Source organism: Thamnophis elegans, chromosome 1, assembly GCF_009769535.1.
Source record: "Thamnophis elegans isolate rThaEle1 chromosome 1, rThaEle1.pri, whole genome shotgun sequence".
In the NCBI taxonomy this organism is placed as follows: domain Eukaryota; kingdom Metazoa; phylum Chordata; class Lepidosauria; order Squamata; family Colubridae; genus Thamnophis; species Thamnophis elegans.
Window position 1 is genome coordinate 56,681,706 of NC_045541.1, and position 15,873 is coordinate 56,697,578.

General features: G+C 48.4%; 1 protein-coding gene across 2 annotated transcripts in view; it reads right to left on the bottom strand.

Moving 5' to 3' along the window:
* The window catches only part of MRAS (muscle RAS oncogene homolog), an 86,063-nt gene that overhangs the window by 26,736 nt on the left and 43,454 nt on the right, over window positions 1-15,873 (bottom strand). Inside the window, exon 2 of one of the 2 annotated variants that reach the window (XM_032217174.1) lies at window positions 14,800-14,923. The exons of the other annotated variant lie outside the window; for it this stretch is intronic. The gene's annotated coding sequence lies outside the window, so the exon portion shown is untranslated. The remainder of the gene's footprint in view (window positions 1-14,799; window positions 14,924-15,873) is intronic. 2 annotated transcript variants of the gene reach the window in all.

The window sequence follows — 15,873 nt, forward strand, 5'->3', positions numbered from 1 at the left end:
AGACTTTTTGGAGAGAAACTTCCTGACTCAGAAGCTGTGCATGATAATGATTTACTGTAGCCATGGCAACATGTGTGACGTTCAAATGGCTTAATCCTGTTATGAAACCTTCAGAAAAAAACACAACTCATACACAACAACAGATGCTGGGTTGTCTTAGTATATCTGTGGTTTATACTATATACCACTTAGTATATTTATCCCTCCACTGTCTCCTAGTCAGCTTAAAAACAATCAATAGGATCCTCACACAGAACACAGAACACACACACACACAAACACACACAGACACACACAGAGATATCTTCATGGAACCAGTCCCTGGTGCCCAAAGGATTGGGGACACTGTCCTAAGCACCATTGTGCACAGATACACAGAGGGGGTCACTTTCGGGCGGCCCCTGGATGGCGTTCCTGTGCTTTATACCTCCTTGCTGGCTGGCGACGGCGGCAGCGTTCCATGGATGGTGGTGGCGGTGGCAACGGCGCTCGGGTGGCGAGTGCCTTTCAGTTGTGCTGCTGGAGTGAGGTTTTTGACCTGTGCTGGGTTTGCTGGACCTGCTGGACCTGGGCTGGGCATTGTTGGAGTGGTGGTCTGCGCCTCGCCCCAAGGAGGAGGAGGTGAGTTGTTCCAGCAATGTGTGCCAGGACTGGGCAGCTGGCCCTTGCTGCTGCCACAGTTCTTCTAGGCCTCCCCCCCTCCTTCTCTCTTGGTGCGGCCTCCTTTTACTTGGTTGTTGCCGCTGCGGGGCTTTTGCGCTGTTTGGTACTCTGCTGCCTGACACATTGTTCGCTCTTCACTACGGTCAGTGCAGCCAGCGCTATCTGCTGCTCCGTCAGGGGGACCATCTTCAACAGCGCCTCTTCTGGGTCAACGACGAGAAGCGGGGGGACGAGGCCGTGAACTTGCCACCTGTTTCAAACTGGCGCCTACTCCCTCCCCCCTGCAACTACTCCAGCCATCTCAGACTCTGGGCCCTTGCCCCCCCCCTTTGCATTTTCCGGACTTACAAGAGGGGAGAAGGACTGAGGAACTCTCCCCGCTTCCATCATCATTGGTTCCGACCTCCATATCTGCACGAGCCCACTTGAGTGGAATTTTTAAGATCTGTGCAATTTTCTGTGGATGGAGTGTGTATGGTGTGATTGTTGATGAATGAACCCACTTAATTTTAATTAATTTTATATTATTATGCTATTGTATTTTTGTATGTTTTTAATTGACTATAGTGGGGTATGTATGAGAGAGTGACTCTGGGTATACATGAGAGGATCGAGGGTGCAGCCTGGTGCCTCCTCCACTGAGTGCATAAGCAGAAGTGGTAGGGGGCCCAGGCCTACCCCTCGTCCTAGAATGAGAGATAGATGCGGCCTGCCGGGAAAAGCGGAGGCCATGGGAGGGGGGTCTACGGGGATGGGGGCAGGCCGGAGCATCCTGGTCATGATGGGGAGGGGCAGGTATGACGGGGGCTGCAGGGCTAGCCATTAACGGGAAGGAGGGCTCGCAATGTCACAGCGATCCCTTGTTCCGGCCCTGCAAGCTCAACTCAAGGACCTGGTGGCAAGAGAAGCCAGGACCCTGGTCTCAGGTTGTTGCTGCTAAATGCCAGGTCTGTGATTCATAAAGCTCCCCTCGTCCGGGACTTAATACTTGACGAGGGGGCAGACCGGGCATGTATTACTGAAACCTGGCTGGGTCATGAGGGAGGAGTCCCCCTCTCAGAAATGTGCCCAGAAGGGTTCCAGGTGCTCCACTAACCACGACACCAGTGAAGGGGTGGGGGAATGGCAATTATTATCCAAGGATCATTAGTTCCTTGCAGGATCCCTGCTCCGGAGACTGTGGGTTGTGAGTCCTTTCTCTTGAGGTTGGACCTAGGGGTTCAAGTGGGCTTGCTTTTGATTTACCTACCTCCCAGCTGCGTCACGACAGCCCTGCCTGCGCTCCTGGAGTCAGTAGCCGGGTTGGCGGTTGAGCTCCCCAGACTGATAGTACTGGGAGACTTTAACCTGCCGTCCCTAGGCGAACACTCTGATGGGGCCCAGGAGTTCATGGCTTCCATGACAACCATGGACTTGACCCAGGTAATTCAGGGTCCGACTCATAGAGCGGGACACACACTTGACCTAGTGTTTCTCTCGGGGCAGTGGAGACGTGATCTTGAGTTAAGGGGAGTAGAGATCTCGCCCTTGGCATGGTCAGATCACTTCCTGTTGAGGCTTGATTTTTGGAAGCTACTCCCCCACTGCAGGGAGGTGGAACCAATTAAGTGGTTCCACCCCAGGCACCTGATGGACCCGCTGGGATTTCAGAAGGAGCTTGTGGAGATACCTGACTCTCTTGCCCACAATCTGACAGAATCCTTGGTCGCCGCCTGGAATACAGCGGCTACTGAGGCACTAGATCAGATTGCGCCTTTGCGGCCTCTCCGCGGCAGTGGATCCAGGAGGGCACCTTGGTTTACCGAGGAACTCCAGGAGATGAAGCACCAAAAGAGACGCCTAGAGCGATGCTGGAGGGCTAGCAACTCCGAATCCGACCGAACACTACTAAGAGCCTTTATTAGGACTTATTTAGTGGCGATACGGGCAGCAAAATGTGCACATTTTCCCGCTCTTATTGCGTCCGCAGAATCTCGCCCAGCCGCCCTGTTTAGGATAACCCGTTCCCTCCTGAAAGGGGGGGGAAACGGGGAATGCCTTACAAGGACGGGCTGAGGAGTTTGTTCAGTTTCTGTCAGACAAAATCGCTCAGATTCGGACGGACCTTGACTCCATTTGGACAGAACCAGCGGAGATGCCGAGGGAGGGTCTTGCTCAGACTTCCTGGAATGAGTTCCAGCTTGTCACTCATAATGAAGTGGACAAGGCCATGGGAGCAATGAGTGCCTCCACCTGTTTACTGGATCCGTGTCCCTTCTGGCTGGTTTCGACCAGCAGGGAGGTTACACGAGGCTGGCTCCAGAGAATTACGGACACTTCCTTGCGGGAGGGATCTTTTCCACAACCTCTGAAGGAGGCGATGGTAAGACCCCTCCTCAAGAATCCTTCTCTGGACCCAGATATTCTTAAAAACTATCATCCAGTCTCCAACCTCCCTTTTTTAGGGAAGGTTGTTGAGAAGGTGCTGGCCCTCCAACTCCGACAGACCTTGGATGAAGCAGATTATCTAGACCCTTTTCAGTTTGTTTTCAGGCCTGGTTACTGCACTGAAACCACTTTGATCGCACTGACCGATGATCTCTGGCGGGCCAGGGATAGAGGACATTCCTCTATCCTAGTGCTCCTTGACCTCTCATTGGCCTTCGATATCATCGACCATGGTATCCTTCTGCGACGGCTGGAAGAGGTGGGAGTGGGAGGCACCGTTTTACGGTAGTTCTCCTCTTACCTCTCCGACAGGTCACAGTCAGTGTTGGTTGGAGGGCAGAGGTCGATTCCTAGGCCCCTTAATTATGGGGTGCCACAGAGGTCGGTCTTGTCCCCCCTCCTATTTAATATCTACATGAAGCCACTGGTGAGATCATTCGCCGGCACGGGATTAAATACCACCAGTACGCGGACGACACACAGTCGTATCTGTCCGCCCCATGCCAACTCAGCGTAGCGGTGGAAGTGATGTGCCAGTGCCTGGAAGCTGTTAGGGTCTGGATGGGAGTGAACAAACTCGCACTCAATCCTGACAAGACCGAGTGGCTGTGGATGTTGCCCCCTAAGAACAGCCCAGCTAGTCTGTCCCTAAGCCTGGGAGGAGAAAATTTGCTCCCCTCAGAGAGGTTCCGCAACTTGGGGGTCCTCCTGGATCTGCAGCTGATGTTGGAACATCACCTGTCAGCTGTGACCAGGGGGGGCCTTTGCCCAGGTTCGCCTGGTGTACCAGTTGCGGCCCTATTTGGATGGGGAGGCACTGCAAACAGTCACTCATGCCCTCGTCACCTCAAGACTGGATTACTGTAATGCGCTCTACATGGGGCTGCCCCTGAAAAGTGTTCGGAGACTACAATTAGTCCAGAATGCAGCCACACGAGCGATACTGTGTGTACCAAGGTACACCCACACTACACCTATCCTCCGCGAGCTGCACTGGCTTCCTATTGGTCTCCGAGCTCGATTACCTTTAAAGCCCTACATGGCCTAGGACCCGGAAATCTACAAGACCGTCTTCTGCTGCACTCCTCCCTAAGACCGATAAGATCGCACAGGATGGGCCTCCTCCAGATGCCATCAGCTGGACAATGTTGGCTGGCAACGCCTCGGAGTAGGGCCTTCTCTGTTGCCGCTTCGGCCCTATGGAATGAGCTACCCCCAGAGATCCGGACCCTACCCACTCTCATGACCTTCCGAAAAGCTATCAAAACCTGGCTATTCCGTCAGGCCTGGGGCTGTTGACCTCTTGATTGAGATCCAGCCCCGCTTAGACTGCGTGCATGTTGCGTTTCTTTTAATTTGCTGTGTTTTATTTGTTTTTAATCTTTTCTTAATATTCTTATTTCTGTAAGCCGCCCGGAGTCCTCCGGGATTGGGCGGCCTATAAATTTAATAAATAGAATAGAATAGATACAGATACTTAGTTTCAAGGCTACTTGTCACCTGACCAGGCAGGATGCAGGGCAGCCAAAAGGATCTGCATCCATCCCATGGCTTAGAAAGAGCCTTAACAGAGCAAACTTACTGTATTTTTTGGATTATAAGACATACCTTTTTCCCTCAAAAAAGAGGCTGAAAATCTAGGTGCATTTTATACACTGAATACAGCCATTTTTGCTTCCAGAAACCCCGCCCCTTCACCAAAATGGCCAGAGACTTTCAGAGAGCTCCTGGGGGCTGAGGAAGGCAGAAGTGAGGGAAAAACGGGCCATTTTTTGCTCAATTTTGCCCCCCACTCCAGGCCCCAGGAGTTCTCTATAAGCCTCCTAGAGGCTATGCATGCATTTTTTGACAAAAAATGGACCATTTTTCGCTCATTTTGGAGGGCCTCCACCCCCAGGTGCACTTTGCAAGCCCCCTAAAGGCTATTCATGCTTTTGGGGGGGGGGGGAAACGGGCCCATTTTCACGAAAAACAAGCTGTTTTGGGAAGGTTTGCAGAGTGCAAAAACTTTTTTTTTAAATTTGCCTTTTCAAAACCTTGGTGCGTCTTATACTCCGGTGCATCTTATACTCTGAAAAACACAATAAGTACATTTACACCAAATATCCCTGTACTACATTTTACAATAAGCCACCCCTGTAGAGTGTTTAGAAGTGCAGCTGTCAAGCCTTAAAGGTAACCCAGACAGGAAAGGCAACAACACGAGCAAAACCTTCTTTATTGTAAGACAACATTAAAAGAATCTTGCAAGTCTGAAGGAACAAATCTCCCGCAGCCACTTTTAACTGTCAGGTCAATTAGGGCAGGTCCTTCTTAAATTTCTTCCTTTGGCTATTAAGCCCCTGGGGGGTTTGCTTCTCCCTCTCTTATCTGATTGTTTCCTAGACAGTATCTCCTCTTCTCATCCCTCAAGGTCATTTCCATTATAGCAGTTAAAGTTGCATATGATATACTGATGCCTGGAGTGCAGGGATGGGTTGCTGCCTGCGTTATTGCTGGTTTGTTGCGCGTGCTGCATAGTTACCTATAAATTGCGCAGAACATTAAAAAAGGAGTAAAAAACATGCTGGCAATGGCATGGGCAACCGGGGGACTGGTTCAGGGGCGTGGTCAGCCTGCTGTCTCTCCCGGTTCGGCAACCCAATTGCAATTTCTACTACCGCTTCATCTGAACCGGCGTAAACCAGTAGCAACTCATCTTTGCTGCAGTGGCTGTGCCTTCTCTGCTTATAGCTTTTCTGAGGACCTAATACTGGACACATTTAGAGAACCTATTTATAAGGTGGTTTACTGCAGTCTGTGAGGCAATGGAAGTATGTCAGCCAACATTTTCCAGTGTCTGCTTTACATGACAATATGTCCAGGCAAGTGATACAGTCCACAGCAATATTTCTCAACCTCACCAACTTTAACTTCAACTCCCAGAATCCCCCCATCTTAAAATGGCTGAGAAACATTGGCGTACAGAATTTAGGCCAAATTAAGGTGTAGAAATTAGTGAATTTTCCACTCAGTGAAAAAAAAACACCATCCACCAACTGCATCTCTAAACATGCACTGGGGGAAGAAGCAAACATTAATTGCTAGAATGGCAGATTTAGCCATCTGTTAGAAAATTTACCATTTACTTTACAGCAATTTGTTAATGATTTTTCTACTGGGTGAGAAATCCACCAACTACCGCACCTAAATCAATACAATACAATAATACAATAGCAGAGTTGGAAGGAACCTTGGAGGTCTTCTAGTCCAACCCCCTACCTAGGCAGGAAACCCTATACAGTTTCAGACAGATGGCTATCCAACATCTTCTTAAAGACTTGCAGTGTTGGGGCATTCACAACTTCTGAAGGCAAGGTGTTCCACTGATTAATTGTTCTAACTGTCAGGAAATTTCTCTGCAGTTCTAAGTTGCTTTTCTCCTTGATTAGTTTCCACCCATTGCTTCTTGTTCTACCCTCAGGTGCCTTGGACAATAGTTTGATTCCCTCTTCTTTGTTGCAACCCCTGAGATATTGGAATCATTGAAATCAATGAAGCAGGGGTGTCAAACTCAAGGCCTTTGGGCCAAATCTGGCCTATGGGATGCTTAGGTCTGGCCCATGGGGCCACTATGAAAACAGTGAATGACCGGCCCCCAGTGCCTCTGCCTGTGAAAACAGAGTTCGGAAGGGCCGCACATTGCTCTCCCAAGCTCCGTTTTTGACTGCCACAGCCTTCTGCTACCCTCTGCCAGTGAAAATGGCCACATCCCTGCTGCCCCCGCCCCTGAGGATTTAGACATAGTGAGATACCAACTCATGGCAAATTGTAGAGAGTCTACTTGACAAGCACTAACAGAGAATAAGACTATGTAGCAACTGAATTTGGCAACAATGTCATCCAGAAAACCTAAGAAACCCATGATAGCCTATCTATACTAGTAATGAGGGTCAGATGAGCTACAGAGGAGCGCTTAATTTTGTGGAAATTTTCATGTACGAAATAATAAAACTGTATCCCATTTAAAAAAAAATCTGAAATTTTGGAAGGCCCCTCACGATCCTTCTGACTTTTTGGGTTTTAAAATTGTGAAGCGTGTTTAGCTTACACTGAACAAAGTCTGGCCTTGCCCTTAATTTGCCCCACAGAAAACCCATGGGACAATGATAAAGGTAGTCCTCGCCTTACAACAGTTCATTTAATGACTGTTCAAAGTTACAACGGCACTGAAAAAATGTGACTTACCGTATTTTTCGGAGTATAAGATGCACCTTTTTTCCTCAAAAAAGAGGCTGAAAATCTGGGTGCTCTTATACACCGAATACAGCATTTTTTGCCTCCCGAAGCCCCGCCCCTTCAACAAAATGGCCATGAATATCGTTACGGAGGCTTTCAGAGAGTTCCTGGGGGCTGGGGAGGGCAGAAACAAGCAAAAAATGGGCTGTTTTTTGCCCCCCAACCCCCAGCAGCACTCTATAAGCCTCCATAAGGCTATGCATGCAATTTTTTGACAAAAAAACGGCTGGTTTTGCAAAAAATAGGCCATTTTTTACTCGTTTTTGCCCCCCCCCCCATGTTCCCAGCAGCACTCTGCAAACCCCCCAGGCTATTTGTGAAAAACAGGCCATTTTTGCAGAGTACAAAACCTTTTTCTTTCCTTTTGGAAAGCTCTGATTGATGAGAATTACATTGATCAAGTGCTGTGCCAGCAGAAACAAAGTCTTAGGTGCTGCAGATTGTCAGCAATTTCCTTCTCCAGCACTCTATCTCTATTTCTCTCTCTATCCCACTACCTACCAACCTACCTACTCTCTCTCTCTCCCTACCTATCTATTGTATTTCTCTCTCTTTCTCTCTCTTTCTCCCTATTTCTCTCTATCCCTCTACCTACCTACCTACCTACCTAGTCTCACTCTCTCTCCCTACCTACCTATTGTATTTCTCTATTTCTCTCTCTCTCTCTCTCTCCCTCTCTCTCCCTCTATCTACCTATCTACTTTTAAAAAAAAAGCCTCTTCAAAACCTTGGTACCTCTCATACTCCGGTACATCTTATACTCCAAAAAGTACGGTATGTCTGTTTTTCACACTTATGACCGCTGAAGCTTCCCCATGGTCTTGTGATCGAAATTCAGACACTTGGCAACTGACTCATATTTATGACCATTGCAGTGTCCTGAGACGCTTTTGCAACCTTCTGACAAACAAAAGCAATGGGGAAACCAGATTCATTTAACAATCGTGTTAGTAACTTAACAACTGCATGATTCATGTAACAACTGTGTCAAGAAAGGTAAAATGGGGCAAAATTCACTTAGCACATGTCTTGCTTAGCAACATAAATTTTGAGTTCAGTTGTGGTCATAGGTTGAGAACTCTGTATGACCTTCAAAGGTAAAATGGGGCAAAATTCATTTAGGCAGACATGTCAAACTCAAGGCCCATGGGCCAAATCCAGCCCACGATGTAGTCAGATCTGGCCCACAGAACCACCCTGGAAATGCTGAGGGGCTGGCCCCCACCACCTCAGCCCTGGTCGACAGTACTTTATTCATCTAGATCAATCTCCAGGTGGCCTCAATGACTCTCTAAAACAGGGGTGTCAAACTCAATTTCATTGAGGGCCACATCAGCATTATGGTTTCCCTCAAAGGGCCAGTTGCATGTAAGACTATGAGGGCAATCATAATGCTGATGAGGCCTTCAATGAAATTGAGTTTGACACCTCTGATTTAGGGCCTGCATTTCTTCTGTCCTGGCCCTGTCTCTGGCCGAGAACCTGGGCCTCCTCCTGCTCACCTATGTCTCCTCCCCCGAGAACCACGATGCAGAAGGCAACTCCTCCACCTGTGTGATTTCTCCACCCGGAGCCTCAGGGCTTCCCTGCTGCAGCTGCCTTCGCTGCTGCTGCTGGGCTGCCTTCGCCACCAATGGAGCCCGGACTCTGAGCCCAGATGAGGATGACGACGAGGCGGAGGAAGAGCACGCGTGGTTTGCCTATTGTTTCCCAGAGGCGCCGGAGTCGGTTTTGGTCCTGCGGAGCAGAGGGAACACCTGGGACCATCGGCCTCGCAGGACTTTCTCCCCTCCACCCTCCTTGAAAGGCTCGCCTGCACCCGGGAGGGCCCGTCCGAGTGAGTAGCTGAAGACCTGAACTTCAAGGAAGAAGGAAACAATGCTGTGTTGGCCAGCACAAGCCCTCATGGATTCTGAGAATTCTGTTGCTGACCAGTAGCTGGAGAAGGGGGATGTTTACATGGAAGTATCTTATTTTGGGGGCTGTGCTGGTCATAGCCACACTGTCCACTGCAAGACCAGCACAAACCCTGCCAGAGCAAGGCCATGGGGAACCTTTGCCATACCAACTGCTTTACATGCTGCTCTGTGACACACGGCACCCGCAGAGAGAGAGGACAAGGACGAGGAGGACGGGGAGCTGCCCCCCAACTATCGCCAGCTGCCCCAGCCACCTCAGACTTCCTACACTACTTCCAGGCCCCACAGGGGAAAAGAACGAGGAACCTCCCCCCAAACTACTACTGGCTCCAGCCGCCTTGGACTCGTGTTGAGCGCCTTCCCTGAGTATTTAGGAACTGCATTTTTTAGCTGGTTTGTTGGGTGTATCAGTATATGAGAGAGAATGTGCCCACTTTTAATTTAATTATTGTATTATTGTATTTTAATAACTATTGTGGGGTGTGTCTGAAGAGAGTGTTTGATTGGTGAGTATGATAGGATCGGGAGTGCGACCTGGAATCCCCTCCACTGAGTGCAGAAGCAGAAGTGGATGGGGGCCCAGACTTGCCTCCCGTCCTGGAGTGAATGGTACACGTGGCCTGCTGGGAAGAATGGGGGCCATGGGGGAGAGGGATCTACGGGGATGGGGGGATGTCGGAGCATTTTGGTTATGACTGGGAGGGGCAGATATGACAGGAGCTGTAGGGCTAGCCATTACCGGGGAAGAAGGACTCACTACATTACAGCGATTCCTTGTTCTGGCTCCTCAGGCTCAACTCAAGGACCTGGTGGCAGAGGAGTTCAGGGCCCTGGTCTCAGGTTGTTGCTGCTAAATGCCAGGTCAGTTGTGAACAAAGCTCCCCTCGTCCGGGATTTAATATTGGACGAGGAGGCAGACCTGGCATGTATAACCGAAACCTAGCTGGGCCAAGAGGGAGGAGTCCCCCTCTCAGAAATGTGCCCAGATGGGTTCCAGGTGCTCCACCAACCACAACACAAGTAAAGGGGTGGGGGAGTAGCAGTTATTGTCCGAAGGTCATTAGTTCCTCGCAGGATCCCTGCCCCAGAGATTGTGGGGTGTGAGTCTCTTCTCTTGAAGTTGGATTTAGGGGTTCAAATGGGCTTGCTGTTGACGTACCTACCTCCCAGCTGCGTCACGACAGCCCTGCCTGTGCTGCTAGAGGCAGTAGCCGGGTTGGCGGTGGAGTTTCCCAGACTAATGGTACTGGGGGACTTTAATCTGCCGTCTCTTGGTGAACACTCAGATGGGGCACAGGAGTTCATGGCTTCCATGACAACCATGGACTTGACCCAGGTAGTTCAGGGTCCAACTCATAGAGCAGGACACACGCTTGACCTTGTATTTCTCTCGGGGCAGTGGAGACGTGATCTTGAGTTAAGGGGAATAGAGACCTCGCCCTTGTCATGGTCAGATCACTCCTTCCTGAGGCTTGACTTCAGGACGCTACTCCCCCATTGCAGGGAGGTGGAGCCGATTAAGTAGTTCCGCCCCAGGCATCTGATGGACCTGGAGGGATTTCAGAGGGAGCTCGGATTCGGACAGACCTGGACTCCACTTGGACAGTACCAGCCAAGGTGCTGGGGGAAGGTCCTGATTGTATTTTATGGAGCGAGTTTCAACTTGCTGCTCCTGAGGAAGTGGACAAGGCCATGGGAGCGGTGAGCGCCTCCACCTGTTTACTGGATCTGTGTCCCTCCTGGCTGGTCTCAGCCAGCAGGGAGGTGACGCATGGCTGGCTCCAGGGGATTATTAACACCTCTCTTCGGGAGGGATCCTTCCTGCACCCCCTAAAGGATGCAGTGGTGAGACCCCTTCTCAAAAAACCTTCCCTGGATCCAGCCATTTTGAACAACCTCCAACCTCCCATTCTCAAGTCTCCAACCTCCCATTCGTGGGGAAGGTTGTTGAGAAGGTGGTGGCCTTTCAACTCCAACAGACCCTGGATGAAACAGATTATCTGGATCCCTTTCAGTCGGGTTTCAGGCCTGGTTACAGCACCGAAACTGCTTTGGTCGCGCTGACCGATGATCTCTAGCGGGCCAGGGATAGAGGACATTCCTCTATCCTGGTGCTTCTTGACCTCCCAGCAGCCTTTGATACCATCGACCATGGTATCCTTCTGTGACACCTAGGGGAGGTGGGAGTGAGAGGCACCGTTTTACAGTGGTTCTCCTCTTACCTCTCTGACAGGTCGCAGTCGGTGTTGGTCAGGGGGCAAAGGTCGACCCCTAGGTCCCTCAAATGTGGTGTGCCATAGGGTTCGGTCTTGTCCCCCCTCCTATTTAACATCTACATGAAGCCGCTGGGTGAGATCATGTGACAGCACGGGGTAAAGTACCACTAATACGCAGATGATACTCAACGGTATCTTTCTGCCCCATGCCAGTTCAGTGTAGCGGCGGACGTGATGTTCCGATGCCTGGAGGCTGTTAGGATGTGGATGGGGGTGAACAAACTTGTGCTCAATCCCGATAAGACTGAGTGGCTTTGGATGCTGTCCCCAAAGGACAGCTTAGACAGTCCATCCTTAACCCTGGGGGGTGAAATTTTATGCCCCTCAGAGAGGGTCCACAATTTGAGGGTCCTCCTGGATTCGCAGCTGAAACTGGAACATCATCTATCGGCTGTGACCAGGGGGGCCTTTGCCCAGGTTCGTCTGGTGCACCAATTGCGGCCCTATTTGGATCGGGAGGCACTTCAAACGGTTACTCACGCCCTTGTCACCTCAAGCCTGGATTATTGCAACGCGCTCTACATGGGGCTACCCTTGAAAAGCGTTCGGAGACTGCAGCTAGTCCAGAATGCGGCCGCGTGAGCGATATTGGGTGCACCGAGGTACACCTGTCCTCCGCGAGCTGCACTGGCTACCAATTGGTCTTCGGACGCAATTCAAGGTGTTGGTTATTACCTTTAAAGCCCTACATGGCTTAGGGCCAGCGTACCTTCGAGACCGCCTACTGCCACATACCTCCCAGCAGCCAGTAAGATCCCACAGTTGGGCCTCCTTCAGATGCCGTCAGCCAGACAGTGTCGGCTGGTGGGCCCCCGGAGGAGAGCCTTCTCTGTGGCTGCTCTGACTCTTTGGAATCAGCTACCCTCAGAGATCCAGACCATACCCACTCTCATGGCCTTCAGGAAAGCTGTAAAAACCTGGCTGTTCTGGCAGGCCTGGGGCTGTTGACCTCACTGTTGAGGTCCAGCCCCGATTAGAGTGAATGTATGTGGTGCTGTGATTTTAAACTGTTTTTTTTTCTCTTTTTTGTAAGCTGCCCGGAGTCCTTCGGGATTGGGCGGCATATAAATTTTATAAATTCAATTCAATTCAATTCCAAGTAAAACTTCAGATCTGTCCCTCACTATGAACACCTTCTATCTAAAAGTCCTAGTGCAAACCAGGCAGCAAACATGAACACTTTCTATAACTGTTTCTGTAAGCAACAAGAAGCTTTTCAGAGAGCCTTTCGATAATTCTGAGCTTCATTTGATACTTGCCAAAAATTTTCACCTCAAGGAAAGAAAGCGAAGCTACAAACCCACTCTTCTCAATCTCTGCTAAAAAAGGGAAGCCATACGATTCACATTATATACTTAAAGCACTTGAATTGCACAAAAAGGCAGCCAGAAGCATTTCTTCTCGATGAACACTGAGCTGTAATGTAAGGAGTCTCAAAATTATAACCTTAGGAAATAAAACTCACATCACTGTCAATTACTCGGGTAGGCAGAAGCAGAATGTTGCTGAGCTGCAATCTTTCAACAATTCTGAAACTAAAGGGATGAGCAGAGAGAATACGTCTTTCTCCCTTCACTCACGGTCTGAAGTTCATTGGAAAGATTGACAACTATCAGTACATTTCAGGACCCATAGCGAGAAGGCAGAATTAGATAATTGATCCTTGGGAAGGGAAGAACTGCAGAAACAAGAGGAAAAGGGAGGGGGGAACCCCATCCCTCTAAGGCTCCAATAACTTTACACTGATAGTTGGCTCTGAGAAGTGTACAGGTGGGCCTCGACTTACAACCAGAACTGAGCCCAACATTTTTGTTGCTAAGCAAAACAATTGTTAAGTGAATTTGCCCCATTTTATGACCTTTCTTCCCACAGTTGTTAAGTGAATCACTACAGCATGTTAAAGTTAGTACCACGGTTTGTTGGAAGAAAAGTCCTTCTGGGTTCAGTTCCAAGTGGGGAAAAAGACACTGGAAACATGGAGGCTGTTTGGAAAGATGGTTTAACGGTGGAAAGGATCACATGGCTTGGAATTCCTGGATGAAAAGAGGATCACATGCCTTGAGGATCTTGAAGAAAAAGGGCAGAGAGTCCTGGGTTTTATGCCCTCTCTGGGCTCCACCTTAGAGTTTCCTGTTCCTGTCCAAGAAATGTATCTCATTGGCTGTCAGACTCCCGGGGGTGGGGTCTTAGCTAACTCTATAGGTTGTCTATCTTTTGAGTCCCAAGCTTGGTTTCGCTGTTGCTGGGTGATACAAAACAATAGCAGAATTGGAAGGGACCTTGGAGGTCTTCTAGCCCAACCCCCTGCCTAGGCAGGAAACCTTATACCATTTCAGACAAATGGCTATCCAACATCTTCTTAAAAACTTCCAGTGTTGGGGCATTCACAACTTCTGGAGGCAAGCTGTTCTACTGATTAATTGTTCTAACTGTCGGGAAATTTCCTGCTCAGTTCTAAGTTGCTTCTTTCCTTGATGATGCAATGAAAGGGTTTTGGATTCCTATTATGGCTCTGCCTGAAGTGGGTAGATCTTTGTTATGTAGAATAGACTGGCCCAGGCCTTAATGGCCCATTAACAAAGGTGAGGGGCTGAGTTTCTGCCTCTATGAGTTTTTAGGGGAAATATTCTGTCCTTTTAATATTTTCTAAAATATCTCATTTTCCTAGGAGAGGGGTGGGTGCTTACTTCCTACAGGTTGTTAAGTGAATCTGGCTTTTCCATTAGATTTGCTCATCAGAAGGTCACAAAAAGCAATCACATGATCCCAGGGCACTGCAACTGTCACAAATATGACTCTGTTATGCCGAGCATCTGAATTTTGATCACGAGACCCCAGGTCATGTCACAGTCTTAAATCACTTTTTTTGAATGGTCACTAAATGAACTGTTGTAATGTGGGGACTACCTATACACTTAAACACTTCCTTTGTCCTTCAGCTCCACTGATATTTAAACGTAATGGTGCAGTGTAAGGCAACAGGTTTAATACCTTTATCTGAGTTGCACGTTGGAAAGGAAGTGACTAGCACAAAGGATTAATTGCATATCATCACTGCAAATAGCCAACTGGGAGAAACACAAATCTCTTTCCACTGTTGCATTTCTTTAGCTTGGTGCAACAATGTTGAACACATTAATGTTACTTGGGTTGTTTTTGCTATCCTATCACATTTATTCCACCTAGGGGTTTCTTATTTTATTCTTATAAAGTATCACAATGTCACAATAACTTACTTAATTCCACCTGATGCCTCTCTTGTCCTGTTGAATGGTATGGCTCAGGAGTATAAAATCTGCAGCCTTCAAAGTCTATGGTGAAGCCTCCAGATACTTTCCAAAATTTAGCCAAATGTTGCATCTGGTGAAGAAATTTGCTGCTGATAAAAAAGACTCTATCCCAATAAAGTTGGTTAATCTTGAAGGTATCACAGATGAATATGGTATTTCTTCCAGTGAGGGATCCTTGGTGCTTTCTAAGCTTGGTTGTCTTCTTGCAGACATTTCATTACTCAAATTAGGTAACATTATTACTGCTAATCAACCCTGAACTACAAACATTCTCTGTCATTGGTAATTCTTCCAATCTTCAAATGTTGCATTAATCTGTAATGTTTAATGAATTTAAATTTGAATTTACTTCTAATTAAATGTGTAATAAAACGGACGCAGTAGCTCAGTGGCTAAGATGCTGAGCTTGTCGATCAGAAGGTCTGTAGTTCAGCGGTTCGAATCCCTAGTGCCACATAACGGAGTGAGCTCCTGTTACTTGTCCCACCTTCTGCCAACCTAGCATCGAAAGCACATAAAAAATGCAAGTAGAAAAATAGAGATCCCTTTGGTGGGAAGGTAACAGCACTCCGTGCACCTTAAGTGGTGAGTCATGCCGGCCACATGACACAAAGACTTCTTTGTACAGTGCTGGCTTTCCAGCTTAGAAACGGAGATGATCACCGCCCCCTAGAGCCGGAAAAGACTAGCACGCATGTGCAGGGGAACCTTTACCTTAAATGTGTAATATGCCACTCAAAGGCCCAATATAACCATCCACCTATTTAAAAATTGTGCATGTGTCCTCTAGTCATTACATAATACTGGTTCTCTTAATAAGCCCCTTTAAATTTCATAAAAAGTATACTTAGCTTTCCATTTCTCCAGCTGCAATACATTATATACAAATTGCTCACCATTAGTTGAGAACCCTGTTTTAAAAAAAGAAGATACTATTCCTTGATGATTCAATGTTTTATAAAAAGACGCTATGAGCATTGCTTTAATTTTTTTAACGCTCAAGAGAAGAATGCTTCCCTT